The sequence below is a fragment of the Cygnus atratus genome, chromosome 5, assembly GCF_013377495.2.
Source record: "Cygnus atratus isolate AKBS03 ecotype Queensland, Australia chromosome 5, CAtr_DNAZoo_HiC_assembly, whole genome shotgun sequence".
Lineage (NCBI taxonomy): Eukaryota > Metazoa > Chordata > Aves > Anseriformes > Anatidae > Cygnus > Cygnus atratus.
Window position 1 is genome coordinate 41,899,534 of NC_066366.1, and position 16,521 is coordinate 41,916,054.

At 42.2% G+C, this 16,521-nt stretch overlaps 1 protein-coding gene across 3 annotated transcripts in view; it reads left to right on the top strand.

Annotated features, from left to right (window-relative positions):
- The window catches only part of TTLL5 (tubulin tyrosine ligase like 5), a 126,652-nt gene that overhangs the window by 83,116 nt on the left and 27,015 nt on the right, over window positions 1-16,521 (top strand). The gene's annotated exons all lie outside the window — the stretch shown is intronic.

A 16,521-nucleotide genomic window follows, 5' to 3' on the forward strand; every position in this document is an offset into this window, starting at 1 on the left:
GACAAGAGCCTTTAGTAAGAAGAATTTCAAAGTGAGAGGCCTTATCAGAGACGCTGTTTGTTTCCAGCTGCTGGTATCCACGATGTTGCATGGCTTCTTTGCCTGAATTATAGATTGTATCTGGCTCAGTAAATGTCTTTCACTGCCCTTTCTATCTATCTGCTGTCTGGCACGTGGGACCTGACTAAAAAGTTAGTCCAAGAAGATTGTGTCTGGCAGTGCTGCGCGTGCTACTTGGCAGCTGTCTGTCAGGGGTGTTCAACCTGGGCAAGAGTCACCCTTTTGAACAAAACGGCTGTGGCTTATGTGGTCTTAACCTTTTGTATGCAGGAAAAAAAAGTCTTTATTTGGTTGTTACTGAGGGAAAAAACACATTTGATGATAATCTGCCCTGTGAAGACTGTAGCCAGGCTGAGCTGTGAATGTCTTTAATGTTGGAAATGGAGTTTTGTCAAAATCTATCTCAGAAAACTTCCAGTTTGGCAGGCTATCTGAAGAGTCTCGGGTCTGGACCGTCTTGTTTGTTTGTTTATTTGTTTTGTTGTTGCTTTGTTTTTGGTATTGGGAAAATGATGCTGATGAGTAGAGAGATGTCAGCTTGTCTTCAGTCAGTGTTTTGAAAAGCTGCAGATGCTGAGACCTGAAATGAAATAAGTTTGAGTATTTTTCTTTGCTATTGCTGCTGACTGAGTGGAGATTCACAAGGAGGGAACATTCATACCAGTGAAGGCTTGGCATTTGTAGAAGCTCTTTGAACTTTTACATCCACACTTCAGATTTTAGCCACATGACAGCGTAACTGGAATAATGTTCTTCGCATTAGTCAGAAGGTCAGGTTAGACACCCATGTTAGTCTTTTATAGTCCTGATGAATAACTATTTAGGATTTATGGCTTGTGACACTTACAAGCAATAATTCTGAATTTCAAATGAAGACTTTCCAGTACTTAATGAAGACAACATACAGCTTGCTGTGTTGTGACTTCTGTTTCCCATGGCTGTTCCCTAAAAGACCTGAAACTGGTTTAAGGAAAAAGCTTGAAGTAACTTTGGTTTGAAAGTGTGTTTGTATTCAATATGTTTCTGATCTCAGCTCCACTAGCAGGCACTTGGCTGTAAGATTCTTTGACAATCTAATGATGCTGAAGACTTGGTTTTCTTCATAAATACCTTCAGGTGGATAATAATTTGGACAGTAGTCAAGGGCTGTTCAACTTCAGCAGTCAACATGGTAAAGAGAAACACAATCTCAGTCACTGTGAGGAAAACAAACACAGAAAAATGTGTATATGGAAGATCTAAGCACAGGCTCTAGAAACTCTCCAAGAACCCCCAGAAGAGATAGTCAAGAGACTTTGCTGTTGTTCTTAAGATGTCGTGCATTGATACACAGATCTCTTTCTGGAGATACTGTATGCAGTACTTTTCTAATAATTTTCTCCAAGAAGGTGAGATTTTGATTCTTACTGACAGTGATCCCACTAGGCTTCTGTTTTCAAAATACCAATAAAGTTAGAGCTTATCCCTTATGAAACAAAAGGCTGCCCAGTTTTAATAGTTGGGTTATTTTGGTATATTTCAAGAAATTTGGATCCAATCCATTTTATTTTTTTTTTTTAAGTATTTTGTCCTTCTGTTCAGGACTTTGTTTTTGCGTAACTGATTTTTTTTATTTTCTGAATATCAGTCATCTTTCCATTTCTATGTGAAATTCTGCTTTCCTGATGCTCACCTAAATGATTTAAATATGAAAGTATCCTCTGCTAGTAAAGGGAACTAAAGTTATGCACAGATTTCTAGACTGGTACGATGCATATGGGTTGTAGTGCCGTGATTTTCTTTATTGATGTTTTCTAAGTAGAATAAATTCTTTGTAAACGTTATGACCTCATTGTGGAAACTGAATACCTGAGCATAGATATCATTAGGCTTGTGTTATTGAATAGCATTTCTGTGGAAGGAAAGAACTGTGCTGTTGTGTTGTTGTGTTTTTTTTTTTTTTTTTTTTTTTGTCTGTAGGTCTCTCTCTGAAATTATCTAAATTCCTGATATCACATAACTTCATAGATTGTGCCACTTGTATACATTGTTAGGTAGCAAAACCAGATAACACCTGTTCTTTTGATTTACTTTCAACGTTTTTCTGATGTCCATTGTGAGAGGTTGCTTACTGTCTTATCTTCTGACTAGTCTCTAGAGAGCCATAAGCACAGTACACAACTGGCAGATTATCCTCCTTGCAAATGTTACTATGTTCAGCTCAAGCCATCCGGAGGCCATGTTTGTCTTTTCACAGAAAATGAGTCTGTAGCTATGTAGAGGTTCTGCTGGTTTGAGAAAAGCCTACTCTGTTTAGAACATGGGCTGAAACAACACAAAAGGCGTCAAGTATAAAGAAGTGACATGTAGCGGAGACTTCTTGTTTGGACATTTGACACTGTTGTTGTTGTTGTTTTCTCCTAGTGTGCCTTATGTGTGCTAGGAGGGGGAATCTTGAAAGAGCATTATTCTTCTAAGTGGCTGGGATATTTTAGTCTGGCCTTATAAGGGTTTAGCATCTGCAGCTGCATCTTTGATGTGCTCATGCTTAGCATTACATGCAATCACTCGGTGAAATTCCTGAGGTACTGATTCCATGGTTCCCATCTGTGTTCCTGAGTCTGGGAGCTTCTGACTAATTATACAATTTTCTCTGTACGCTGTAGGAAACAATTCCATTTTGGCTCTAGAAAAAGGGTTTGGGTTGGACTGGAATATAGGATTGCATAACTTTTTTTCATCTTTAACCACAAATTCCTAAGAAAGTTATTGCACTTCTCTGAAGATACCTGCTTTCGGCTTTTGGTTTTCACTGTCATTAGAAATATTCAACACCCATGTACAGCCTAGAGGCTATTGAAAGCCTGCTGAGAATCAGTCATTAAGGAAGCAAAGTTGTATCCCCTAGAGAACAGCATCATCCCTAGGTTTCTATCCTTCTCGAACCCCTGAGGGGAAAAAAATGGATGTAGTGTGCAGTTGTGATGACCAGCAGAGCTGGCACAAATGTAGAGTAGACTCTTCTGGCCACACTGGAGGAGAAAGCATTGCAAAAATGTGTGCCTGCTCAAATGGACTGAATCTAAAACCTTTTTATAGGTGCTGCAAATTTAACCAGTGCTTAGTCTCCTAGCCTGCAGTTGTATGCAGAGGCAGAATTTTTGTGTGTAAGACTTAAGTGCTAGGTGATCTAAATAAGTTTTTGTGCAACTTGAGCATCTGTTGCAAACAGGGTCTGACAGAGCGGGATCTTTCAACAAATCCTAGACAAGTCTGGGAACTGTCTCCTAGAGCATGCCAGTTCTTTGTACCGTACAATGTAACTATCTGAACATCCTTTTATTTACTTTCCATTAATGACAGACTTTGTCTGTCATCAGGTTTGGCAGTTTCCTGGAGAAAGATACTGCCAACCCAGGTGAGCGTGTGCCTTTTTCTGTGTTTTCAGTGGTGTAATCACAAATACCCTGCTCGCTGCACCTAGTTGTGGTCCATCAGCTGCACTGCTTGGTCAGCACACACGCTGCTGCCAGCTGGGGAAAAAGGGAGACAACTGAGTGATTTGGGGCTCTCCCATAGTTTTCCACTGCAGCACCTGCTTTGGAAGCAGCGGTAGAACTGCCAAACATGCTGAAGTGGTTAAGTGTACCAGCTCCTAAAGAAGCTGAAGGGGAGGAGTGATTCTTGCCTGATGGGTTTTCAAAGGGAGCTGAGACTTTGAAGTTTTGTTTTAGCAGCTGCCAGGTATGCTGCCTCAGCCTGGTGCAGCACTTCTGCCCCCGGCTTCGTGCACTGCGTTCTTCTTTACACATGCCAGGATGGAGAGAGGGGAAATAAAATTAATTAAACCAAGAGTGTGCTTATTAGCAATAGTGTTGCTTTATTGTACCCTTTGGGTTAGAGTTCTTCTTGCCACAGTGAAGCACCTTGCATTTGCTTGGGTCTATTAGAGTAATAAATTTGTTTCACTTTAGTTTTCTTTGCTTTCCTAATTACTGTTTCCCTGCCTCTCTTCTGCTTTAACAATTCCAGCCAGGAAATAGTTAAATAGTTACACCAGGACAGTGGTCCCCCCCTAAATAATCATAGTAATTTTAATGTTTTGTTCTGAGATGCCCATATAAAATAGGCAGAATTTTATATCCGTGGTGTCCTAGAACTCCTTGCCGAAACTAGAGGGACCAGATCTTCTTTCCAGTGAGGGAAAGTGAGACAGAGAAATGTGGTGGCTGAACGAAGGCCTCATAAAGCCTCTGTCAGAGCAGGGACAGACACCATTCACTGCTGGAGGCGGTTTGCTGGGAGCTTCCCCTTAACTCGCTTTTCTCTGCCAGAAGAGATGTGCTGTAATTCCATTTATTCCACTGAATATCGAACTCCTTTATGATGATGTGAACTCCTCAGTGATTCTTCTTATCGAGACATTGGGTTACTGGAGATGCTGTAGGCTGTTCTTCAGCTCTGTTCTTTTCGGCAGAAGTAGAGGTAGGTGCTCCCAATAGGAGCTGGAAATTTATGGAGCAATATTGGGAGTGGAATGGGGGGCTGCCTTCTGTATAGCTTAAAACAAAAGAACAGCAAGGAGGCCAAAATTGTCATAAACTGGAATAGTCTCCTCTGGCAAGGGAACGTGCTTCTGTGGTGTTAATCCTTGGGGGACAAGGTGCCAGAAATAAGGAGATTCTTGCTCTGCAGTACTTGAACAGCTTGCTTTTTCAGGTGAGGCTTTATAAAAACAGGTGTCTCCATTCTGTTCTTGCAGTTCCTTATAGGCCAGACCTGGTATGTCATCACCAATTTCTGGTGGCTGTAGTGGTGGACAGATCCATAGGCAGCTTTGAGAAAGCAGTGCAGCGGGGTTTTTGTTGTTGCCACTCAAATCCAGTCCATTTGTTGCCGTACCTTATTACATTATCTAAATCTATCTGGGGGATGAGGAAATCAGAAACTACATAAGGAAACAAAGGTATAACACGGGGAAGATAGGAATGTTCAAGATGCCTCTTTGGTGAGCTTATAAACTACTTCAGGTTTATGGGACTATGTGAGTCTATCTTCTTTTTTACTGGAAAATCCCTTTAGCTTCATTACATTGGAACTAGGTTGATGATTTTTAGTTTTCTTGTTTGGTTGTGTGGTTGTTCTTTTTTTAGGAAAAAGATCTTTTGAGGACCTTTACTTTGCCAATGTATCAGTGCTTGGGAAATTGATCAACTGATTGGGGAATAACAAGAGACTGTTAACCACAATCGTACAGCCTCACAGCAAGGACCCAGAGAAATGACCTTTAGTTCTTATTTTGTATTTTTTTCTTATTTTCTTCTTTTTCAGCAGCTAAATGTTATACAGCTTCACTTATGTTACACCAGATGTCTCTTGCTGGTGCCATATTGCTACTCACTTTTCACTGGAGCATTCCTCCTAACATTACTGTTGCCCAGCCAGCTTTCAGATGACACTTTCCATAATCCCTGATTAGCTGAATTTGCACATCTTTGCTCTGGAAGTGCAGAACTGATTCTGGCCTTCCCTCTAGGAATACAGATTATAAATATAGAAGTGTTGCTTCTCTCATGAAGTTCTGTTACCTGGCTATGATTCTTGGCCTTGAAATTTTATAGGCATGATGTCAGCAAACTCCATCCTTTAGCATGTCTTGTCCCCATAAACGGGCCCTCTAAGCTATGAGATTTATCAAGGCTTCTCTAAAAGAAGCACATCAGAGTATCTTCATCTACCACAGAACAAGACGATAGGTGTGCTGGATGCCAAACAAAGTTGATTGCTTTCATGAACTTCAGTGCAAATTTTTTAGAATTTAGAGGCTTGTGATGGTCTTTAGATTATTTTTTCTAATATTTAGGTAACAAAGAGCATATGACATTTCTACTCTGTGGTCATATGACACAACTAGAAAATCGTTTGGGCCTTTAGAGGTATGAGACTTGTCCAAGACAACTGTGGAGGAACCCTTGAAGCCCTGCAGTGTAATGCCATCCTGTCCTGCATCTTCTGGGAGGCTGATAGTGGTGGAGTCATTCAGCTCTGCAGAGTATTTCTGCTCTTGAGCAGGGGCAGAGTGCTTTGAGCACTCTCTCCCATCTCACGCATCCTAATCCTACCAAACCCAACAGCCTGTTTTGTTTTTTCTTCTCAAATGCTCTGTATTTCACTAGTTTAGCCCAATTATAAGTTTTCATTTGCCTCCTGAGACTTGAATAAGAGGCCTGAGCTGCTCCGTTCCCCATTCTCCGATTCAGTGGGATCTTGCAGCTGCTGCTTGAGCACATAGAGCAAGGAGCACAGCACTCTGGGAAAGCCTATGCAGGAGGAAACTTAATGGAAAATATTAAAAAGAAAAAAAAAGTGTTTTGATGGACTTTTAATATAAAAGGGGAAAAAAAAAAGAAAAGGGGGAGGGGGAGATTTTTATTCACTGTAATAGAAACCAAATGTTGGCTGGGACAGCAGCTGCACTCACTCTTTCCCTGTAAACTGTGAGCGGCTTTTCAAAGGAGGCATTACAGGGTGCAGGGCTAACCTACTGGTCCCGGCTTAACCCTTGCACCTCTGGAGAGAGGTAGGGAATATGCATTTCCAGGAGAGTGGCAGAGTAGTATCTTCAATTACAGACCCAGTCATAAGCATATTCTAGACAGAGAGTGGTGCCCATTTATTATGTTTTCATCCTCTTGTGATACTGCTGTTATCCTGAAATGCAAAATCTGCTTGGATAAAGCACTAATAAACATATAGTCAGGATCGGAGCCCATCGGTCTCTTCCAGTTTGGTTTTCAGTAGGCTCACCTACTGCCTGTGCAAGCCATGGTTTGTTTTGATCCATTATCTATGCTAGGATTTTACAGTGGACTGTCTGTATCAAGCAATACCTTGCCCGTCTTTGTAAGTGGCACAGCATTGCATTTGAGTTTGTGGTGTGTTGAATTGTGTGGGGTGTGTGTGTGTTTGTGTATTCACCCCAGAAACTCCCTGGACTAGGACAAATGAGCAAATTTAAGGTGGGTACTTACATAGCCCTTTATCCAAGTCTGAATTATGTATTGTAGACTAAGCATAGCAAGACAGTAGTGAGGTGAATTCACTCAGAGTTTATCTGCTCCATCTGAATTTCATATCAGAAATTTAAGTAGGTAATCTTCACCAAGATTCCCCTTACAAGAGCAGAATGATACCAGGCTTCTGTGTTAGTATATCTTGTTATTAAAATGTTTTTGCAGGCCTTGCCTGCATTTGCAGGTATGAAAGTATGTGCAGGGATCATGAGGCCAGCACCTTCCCCTCAATATGGTTCGCCCCAGTGTTTGTGCTAACTGAGGCTACGTGATCTTGTTAAACTAGGTCACACAGAGGAGATGCACTCTCTTGCCTTCATTGCTTCTCCAGTGGCTTGCTGAACCGCAACAGCATGGAGGCACTGAACTTTACAGCCAGCTGGCTGCTAGTTTTCTTCTTGATTTAGCCTTTCTACTTGTGAATTTCAAAGCTGCCATGTGTAAAGAGAAGAAAAACAAGCTGTTTTTTACCTGCCACATATTCCCCAGATCAGAGAGACTGGAGCCAAAAATGCTGCTAGGGGCCCAGCAGAAAAAAATAGCTCTACAGAAGGGTAGATGTTTCATTTCATTTACTAAGACTGGCAAGTTTAATGCTCCTCTAAATAACAGGTTGATAATACCAGCTAAATCTCAGAATAGTTGAAGTAGATTTGGGCTCACCTGCAGAGGATTGCTGGTGTTCCATAATCACAGCCTGTTCTTCCTCTGCTAGACTGCCACAAAGCTGTTGGATGCATCTCATTTCGAATCTGCTACCCTCATGGCCTTGCCTGTACACAGAGATCTAGGACCCTAAAGTGCACTTAATTCCTGATCTGCAGAAGAATTTAGCAGGCAGTACTTTGTATTTATTATAAGAACCTCGTTTTGCTCCAAAAACTCAGGTTACTCAATAGCAAGGAAAAAGCAGGAATAATTTACAGAAGCCAGGGAGCAGGAAATAAAGCATGTTATATTATGTAGCAGCATATACCAGAAAAGAAGAAAGCTCAGTGACTTGGATAGTACCTGTAGAATAAAATAAAGAAGCAGGAAGGTAAAGGGCTTTCCCTCTATAGCTATTGTGTATGCACGTCTGGAATAATGTGTTCAGATTTGAGCACCCTCCTAGCCCCAAATACTGATAAAGTGGAGAAAGTGCATAGAAAAGCAATATGTGATCAAGGGTTTTAAGGGAATGAGTTAAAGAAGAAGATGGAGTTAAGGTTGCTAAGGCTGGCTAAGCTCAAAGGAGGCATCGGTCTAGGAGGGAAGGTTTGGACCCGAAGTAAGGAGAAGGTTTTACAGTAAAACAGAGAAAATCTAAATTTAATGGGGAATCTCAGGGAAAATTCTGGACTTTGAATGTGTACCTGCCTGTGATGTTGTGCAGCTGAGGGTGTGACACAGGAGCTCCTCCAGCCACTGGAACATGTGCTGATCTTGCACCACAAGGAGATGAGTTGGATGCTGTTGCTCACATCTTTGTTTTTGAATAAAATTCTTGTAACAACATCAAGTCTCTCAGTGGAAAGGAGGAATTGTGGGAATAGCAGAGGGGGACTCCTGACATTTGCTAATAATTAGGCACATTAAAATGTTCTGGGATGTTTGAATTGTGCCTCTGGTAGCTATTACAGTTAACCTGTGAATGGATCTGGATCTGGGAATTGTATTAAATCCACAGAACCCACAGTTCTTTCCCTAAACCAGCTTTTCACATGGGCCTTGTATCTTTGCGCCATGGGACAGCAGATGTCCTGGTGCCTCTCTTACCTGCTGTGTAGGCAGAAGCAGGTTGGGCTGCTGAGAAAGCAGGGAGCCGAAGAGCTAAGGCTGAACCTATTACAAATTGCCTGCATCTGTGCCTCATCACTAAGAAGCAAAAGTTTGATTGATGGTCAGAGACAGAAACTCTTCTGCATCTCTGCAACACCTTCACTGTGGGAGATTGTATTTGTCACTTTGAACTGGATTTGAACCCAAAATGCTGTTCCACACGTTTACTGTGCCAATGCAGCCTTGACAGGCTGCTCATTAACTTTGAAAGTTTTTCCTTGGCTTCTCCTGCAGAGCGTGAAAGCAGATTGTAGGCCAGATGATGGCATCTTCCTTTTATACGGGCCAGCTGCTTCCTGCCCCTTCCCCGGCTGGAGGTACCTCTGCCAGGGAGAGGTCTGGACACCTCCTTGGTCTTCAGGAGGCCTCCAAAGTCCCAGGCAGAGCTCACTTAGGAATATCAAAAATGCTTTGTTCCCGTGGATTTTCGGAAAGCTACCTTTCTTTACCTCTGTGTTTTAGGGCTGGCACGTTTCAGCAGTCACACCTGCAGACCATGCTAAAACGCAGGCTCTTGCTGACTAAACCGTACCAAAGCGATACTTTCATAGACACTGCTGATAACAGCAAAGGACAGGAGCAAACCACTCTGAAAGGCTTGTTGCTCTGTTTTTAAATTTGTAATTTATTGCTTTTGAAGCTGAGGGGAGGGAAAGAGGGAGAAGAGACAAAGAAAGGCCTTGAGGCAAGTGGCGCTGTGAGAGGCCCGACAGTCCTGCACCCCAGCCAGGCCCCCAGCGTCCTGGGCTTTGTCCCACTATGTTTATCATTGCTCCATAGCCAGCCCCAATCTAGGGCCTATTGTTAGGGATGGAAGAAGCTTGTAGTGTGCCAAAGAAAATGTTCTATGTTTTTCTGAGTGCCTGAACATAAGTCAGCAGGATGCTGGGAGCTGCCATGCTAGACAGAGTCATTAGTTATTATTCCAACTACTTTCTAGCAGCTGGTGCCCACCAGAGCTTTGTACTGGAAGCTTCCTGGACGTGTCATACCACCTGAATGCCCCGTGGGCAAGAAACTACTGCCTGAGATTGTCTTGCATTCCTTGGCAAGGTGGGAGCACTGATTTATAAATGCACTGAGTTCACTTATTGCCAGCAAGGGCCCTTGCTATTTCTCAGCTCCAGCCTTTAGAGGAAAGGATGTAAAAGATCATTGTCAGCTTGTTTCCTCATCTAAAAGGAGAATAATTTTTTTTTCTCTGTTTGCCAGACCTCCAGCTCTACTGATTCCTGCTGCGATCCTATCAATTCTTACAAACTAAGCAGGGTTAAACATAAAGAATTTTTTTTCAAGACTGCTGAAGCACCATTTTCACAAGTAATTTGAGCATAGTTTGCATTGCCTTTCAGTAGGATGTAGGCACTTTTCAAATGTTTCAAAAGTTCTTGCTTAGTAGGTGATATATGGAGAACACCAGCATACTGCATGAATTGGTATTGTTGCCTGCCACACAGGAGTCAGTATCAAATAAGTGCCCAGCTGTGACATGGGAAGAAGGCTTCAGCTGAAATAGAAATTAAAGTCATTCTTTCAGTAGGGTCTTGCTGTATGTCAGATAGTAACTGCAAGATTGCTACGAGATTCTCAAAAAATGGCGTTCTGAGGTCCTGACTGCAGCTTCAATCCTTGGTATTCCCTTTAAATCCATTTGAAGTGGGGACAGAAGCCAGCATCCTCCTTTTTTGTAAGAGCTGATCACCCCATCTCTTCCTTACAGAAGAAATGCATTAGCATTTAGTATTTTAGGTGTAGGTAGTTGTTTGTGAAAGGGTTGCTTACATCAGAAGAGAGCCAATGAATTGGGAAAGAGTCCTTGTAGAGAACCAAAGCAGCAAAGGGAATTTGGAAGCAGTGAACCTGAAGGTTGGTCTGTGGTGTTCTAGCACTTTTAGGCTGGGCTGGGCTCATAATAGCATGGAGTTCTGTTGAAATTGCTGTGGAAAGCAAACCTGTGCCTTTTGTGAGGCAGAAAGTTTGCAGCAGAAAGGTCTTGTGCTGTCAGTGAAGAGGAAGAGGGAATTCTAGCCCAGGCTTTATGAAAACTGCAGTTCAAAGAAAGGAACACAGTGGCTTTCTTGCCAAAAATACTGAGTAGCCCTAAGAGCTGCTGGAAGGACAAAATTTTGCTTACAAAGGATGGGCCATAATGCCGAGGCTGAGATTTCCTGTACATAGTGAAGGTCTGAATCCTGGCCAGGTCTCTAAACTAAGCAACCCATAAATAATCGTGAGCAAGCTGTGAGAAGATTGCTCACAACCAGCCCGGCTGACAGAATGAAACCCAATCTCTTCTGGTGGCAGAGGCAGGAATTTCTGCTTCCCATTTGCGTGTGTGTGCATCTATGCCTATATCTGTCATCTGTACATGTGAGCAAATCTGTATTCAGGGAATCGTTAATGTTCAAGTAATAATCCCCAACTGAAAACAAGCAGGCCTGTGCGTACCAACTCTAATGAAGCCTTGTTTCCACTTGGGGGTGTGAGTTTTCATCTGGTTATTTTTGGCTTTGTCTAAAAAGGTGTGAGTTGTGAAAAAGCTTTTCCATCAGCTGGGGCATTTTTAGAGTCTCTTTACCATGTAAACTCTTCAGGATCCATTAAGCTGTGAGGTCCTCTACAGCCTTTTTTCAGCCTTCATTACTGTGCTGAGTCTGTTGCGGATTTCCCTCAGCAGAAAAGCTAACTTCAGGAAGGGCACAAAGGTGCTATCATGCTTTAATAAATCATCTGACAGGCAGAGGCTGAGGATCCGCACCATGGAGGCATTCCTATGGGCATGGCAAATAGGCTGAGGGCTGGAGCACGTCACTGGCAGCAGCGCATTGAGTCTCAGACCGTAAGCCCAGTTCTTCTGTACCAAGGGAAGCTTGGCCTCTGATGTAATATCAGCAACTTGGTAATATCCTATATGGGGACTTTCCAAAATTGCTGATGAACTACCTCTATATGAAAGGGATCTGAAGACTTCCAAATATGCAAGCTTTCTGTTGTCAAGTATTTAATGCTTATATTATAGAAGTTTGAAGTTATGCACTGTGAATTTATATCGAATTCCATCTATAAAGAGGGAAAACCCATGGTATCTAACAAGCATATTCAATAAAGAAGGATTTTGCAGGCCATGAGAGTGAAATCTATTCAGGCAAACAGCTGTTTTCAGTAGCATATCTAGGAAAAAGTAAGTGCTTTTGTGCTGCATTGTATGGAATAGAAGTATTGGAACTGCAGGGAGTTGCATATCAGCCTGTCTACACTGCACAAAAAGGTTAGGCAGTTTTGGGGGATTTGTTTTGTGTTGTTGTTATTTTTTTTTCATTTAGATCTTCCTAAAGATTTGGAGGCATAGTTTCAAGAGTGTTCTCTCGGGTAGTTTAAACTAAGCTTACCTGAGCAATATTCTGTCCTAAAAAAATTATTGTAGTCTATAAATCATGTATTAGTTACAAAAAAAATGTATTAAAACTGGTTAGAAACTAAATGAAAGCATTTCAGAGTCCATTTAAGTGAACAAATGTTAGATCCAGGCAGCAATCTCAGTGCGTTTTTAAAAACTGGACCATCAGTCTGCATTGTTTGTCTTCCTATAACAGTTAATCCGTAGCTTGATATATCAAAACAAAAGAAATGAGGATCAAGGAAATGATACTGCAGTTTTGCCATTCTGTCAGCAGCCCTCAGTACTACAGCCTGCAGTCACTGTATACCACATCCGTGGCACAAAGCCAGTTTGGCTGTCAGCAGGTCCACCTTCAGTGTAGTTTTCGTTTACATCAATTTTTTCTCCTCCTTTTCATTTTTGACTCAATCTTTAGCTTCCCAAGCATTCTTTTGGATCAAAGGATTGAATTTATGCATTGCCGGTTCTGAGTTGGAGGTAGATATGAGAGACGTCGGAAGAGATATTAGTTTCTAGAATGAATTGTGTAACTTGACTGAATTCTCTAACTTCTGACTGAGACCTGATACAGGTTTAGTTTCAGACCCCCGAAGCATAAACAAAACTGGTTGCATTGCCTCAGAGCACGAGTACTGTGTGGTTCAGTACCCTGTTCAGACAGTGTCCTATGGAAGATCCCAAAGGAAGAGCAGCAGGTGACATTAATGGTGATAATTCCCCAGTACTCTATGGGACTCGGTGGTTTTCTGGCCAGGAGTTGGTATCTTTGTATACAAATAACATTAGTGGCTCTTGCTTCCATTAGTTTGTCTAATCATTTTTGAACCCCTGTAAATTTTTGGCATCCGTAGCTTCATGTAGTAAGAAGGCAGCCACAGTTTAATTATGTGCTGAGAAACAGTGCCTCCTTTAGTTTGTTTTAACCTGCCCACCTGATGGCTTCATTTGTTTTTCCCTGTTTTGTAGTGTAAGGAGTAATTGTTTCCCATTCTTCTTCTCCCTGAAGCTCATGATTTTAAAGATATTTTTCATACTTCCTTTCAGTTGTCTTTTTTTCCATGCTGAACAGTCCTTATTTATTTAGTCATTCCTCAATGCATAAGTTGTTCCATACCTTTGATCATCTTTACATCATTTCTTTGTAGTTTTCCAGTTCTACTGTGTGTTTTTTGAGATGGGAAGAGAAACATGGGGAAGAATTATCTTCAGTATCAAGAGATGGCTACAATATAAGCCTAAATTGTATGATAGTTGTGCTCTCAGTTTTGTTCCCTATACGTTTCCTAACAACTGCTAACACTGCATTTCCTTTTTGAATGTATTTTACTGATGTTTTCAAAGAAAAAGCTATAGTACTTATAATGTCTTTTCATGAATATAAGTTAATGGTTCAAATTCCATCACTGTGTAAAGCTAGGATTGCGTTTCTCTGGGTGCACAACTTTGTAGTTAAGTTGAATGTCATCTAGTAATTGGCCTGATCATTTAGTAATGTGATGTTTTTTCACACTTCTCAGCAACTTTCAGTTTTCCAGTAGCAGACTTCTATTTATTTCTTTCTTTTCCTATTCCAAGATCGTTTTTAAGTGTTTTGAACATCAGAGACCATAGCACAGATTCCTATGGGACCCTAGTGGGAACTGTCCTTTTATTCTAGCTCGTTTCATGTGCTTTAACTAGTTACTAGATCCATGAGAGGTATCCCCTTTATCCCACGTTGCCTTACTTTCTTCAGGAACATTTTGAGTGACCTTATCAAATTTTTCTCAAGCGAGGAATTGGTGGTGTGAAAAAGTTACTCAAGGCAAATTGACAAATGAACATTGTTTAGTTCAAAACAGAGGTATTGAAGGTCATGATCTCTCAGCAGTGCTGATGAGTAATTTATCAGATGGTTTACTGAGCACTAACGTGACTTTAATGAAGCTCCTGAATGCTCTTCATCTTTGTACCTGCTGCAGTCGATGTTTGTTTCAAGGCCTGGTCTGCAGTAACCACCAGCTATCTTCCAAAGGGCACCTCCCGGTCTCAGCACAGTTCTTTGTGCTTTTCAGCTGTGAGCGTGCCCTGACTTTACTGGAGGTAATAGAGACTGCAGCTGCTTCACAAAAGGGAGAAGTCCAGGGAGCTCTAATATCTGGGTGGGTGATGGAGGCAGTATCTATGCTGTGGAAGGAGCAGATATTACCCTTCGGGTGGGAGTTGAGTCCAACCTGTTGATAAACCCATGTGGTGAGCTGCTGGGATTGGAGAGGAGACAGCTGGTGAGTATTTCAGAGATTCCTTGTGCCTTGTCATGTTCTTCTTTTAAGCTGTGCTTTTTGTGGCATCCTGTGCCCAGCAGGGGACAGTGCTGGAAGGCCAGCAGCACACATGGATCCATAGCTGAACAATTGCAGATAAAAGCACAGTAGCAGAGAACCACAACCCCATTACTGTCCTAGGGGAGGTTAAAAGAATACACACGTCCTGAATGTAACCACTGTAGAGGTTACCCAGTGCTCATCTTGTCTGAGGATGGAGAGAGAAAGGAGGAAGTATCTGAGATTCTTTCACAGAATTAAAAGTGAAAAGAACACCTGAGAGAGTCGTAGAAGGAAAGGAAGAGAAAAAAATAGGCTTTCTAGAAGGGGAAACTGAGGAATGCTGCAAAACAGAGGAGATGTTTATTAACTGTATGTATTTTAGTTTTGTAACAGTATTTTCAGACAAATGACGTTAGAGAACTGTTATGTTATAAAGCAGTAAGAGGAGGTGATCCCTGCTCCATAAGGAGGGCAGAAGGGGAAAGGCAGGTTTAGAAGAGGGGAGAAACTCTCCAAAGGGAGTGAACCTCAGAGCCAGATTCAGACCTCTACAGCTTGGGTTTCAAGGCCTGAGTACTGCCAGCAACAGTACAGTTCTCCAAGTGCTGGTGAGAGGAAAAAAATTGAAAGACAGAAAATCTTGAGGAGGTGTAGCAAAAGGTGGCAGGGCACAAGAGTAATTCATCCAGCATTGCACTGGGCTGCGATGGAAGCAAAGGAATGAGGAAGCAAAGGTGGTATCCCTTGAACAGAGAAATCTAGAGAAGGTTACCTACAGCCAACGGCCCTTAAGAGGAAAAGCAGGTGGAAATGCTGATGGCTGAACTCCTTTTTCACAAGGTTGTCTTACTGCTCTGTTGTTGAGGAGCTGAGTATGGAGAGGGACCCTTTAGTAATTGGAGTCCTTGTCGTCAATTTGCTTTGAAAGGCACACATTAAGTTATTTTTGAGGGAGAGTACGTAGTGCTGGCAGTTGCTTCTGGTGGTGTTTGAAGCATTCTTCAGAGCATTTTAAGGGGTTGGTGTGATAATGAAGATTACAAGGGAAGCTGAGACACATTCAGAGAATCTAGGTTCTAAGCTTTGATGCTATCATGAAGCAAGGAGGTTGCTGTTGACTCCCTTGCCAAAACCATAACCTACACTCTGAATCATGGCATGAGTTACTTGGTGTCTTTTACATCCCAGATAGTTATGACATACATGGGAAATACAAGGGGAGTCTGCCCTGGGAAACAAAAGGAAATGTTTGGAAAGAGTGACTGAGAGAAACATGACAGAGATCAGCAGAAACTTGGGAAGCTCAAGCATTGAGGCTTGAAGGTTTTATTAGCCAGAGTGTCAGGATTCAGTAGGCCATATGGCATCCTGTCTTGTGAGCACAGGGTGTGTGGGTCGCTGGGCCATCATAGCCTCTTCAGGACACCTTGTGGCCCTGTCAGTCTGCCACCTGTTCTCTGCAAAGCCCCTGGGTCCTGTGTGTAAGTGCGCTGGTGCTGCCTTCTTGCCGCGGCTTATGAACTTCAAAGCAAGCCAGTGAGTTCCTGGCGGTACTTATCATGTTGCAGGCCACAGCTGAACTTCCACCACGTAAGCCTAGGCTGTAAGAACTCCCACCTCTTTGCAGGAGGCCTTTTCTCCTCTGGGAAAGGCTTGTATTACTCAAATGATGAAAGAAATGAACCTGTGGGTCCCCTCAGGTCTTGTGGATTGTAACTGTGTGGAGTCAAAATATGCCCTAGTTGCAACCTCATCCTCCCAGTCCTTTATCCCGTCTGTGGATATTATTTTACATGCCTCTCTTTTATTCCACCCTCACTGTAGCATGTGTGCGCTTGGTGTAAGCCTTGTGCTAGTGTATTAACAAAATCTCTACAAATCC